Raw genomic sequence first — 236 nt, forward strand, 5'->3', positions numbered from 1 at the left:
CACCCCCACCCTCCCCCGCCCAAAAATCCCTTAAAAAACACGGTAACCTGTAACATTATTGTGAACACATCACTTTAAGTCCAAATATAGCTGTAACGGATTCGCAGAAGGGTGCTATGGTCGTACTCCCTCACCATCAAACACTTGTTCTCTATCCGTCACAGAAAACGTCTGTCCTTCCCCCTCCCTCCCTTCAAACACAGCATTTAATGTACATCGTATATATTCTTACCTCC

General features: G+C 45.3%; 1 protein-coding gene across 2 annotated transcripts in view; it reads right to left on the reverse strand.

The window, feature by feature from the left end:
- The window catches only part of LOC110465825 (glutamic acid-rich protein-like), a 43,895-nt gene that overhangs the window by 42,573 nt on the left and 1,086 nt on the right, over window positions 1-236 (reverse strand). The window lies entirely within an intron of this gene.

Source organism: Mizuhopecten yessoensis, unplaced genomic scaffold, assembly GCF_002113885.1.
Source record: "Mizuhopecten yessoensis strain PY_sf001 unplaced genomic scaffold, ASM211388v2 scaffold11101, whole genome shotgun sequence".
NCBI classification, from domain to species: Eukaryota; Metazoa; Mollusca; class Bivalvia; order Pectinida; family Pectinidae; genus Mizuhopecten; species Mizuhopecten yessoensis.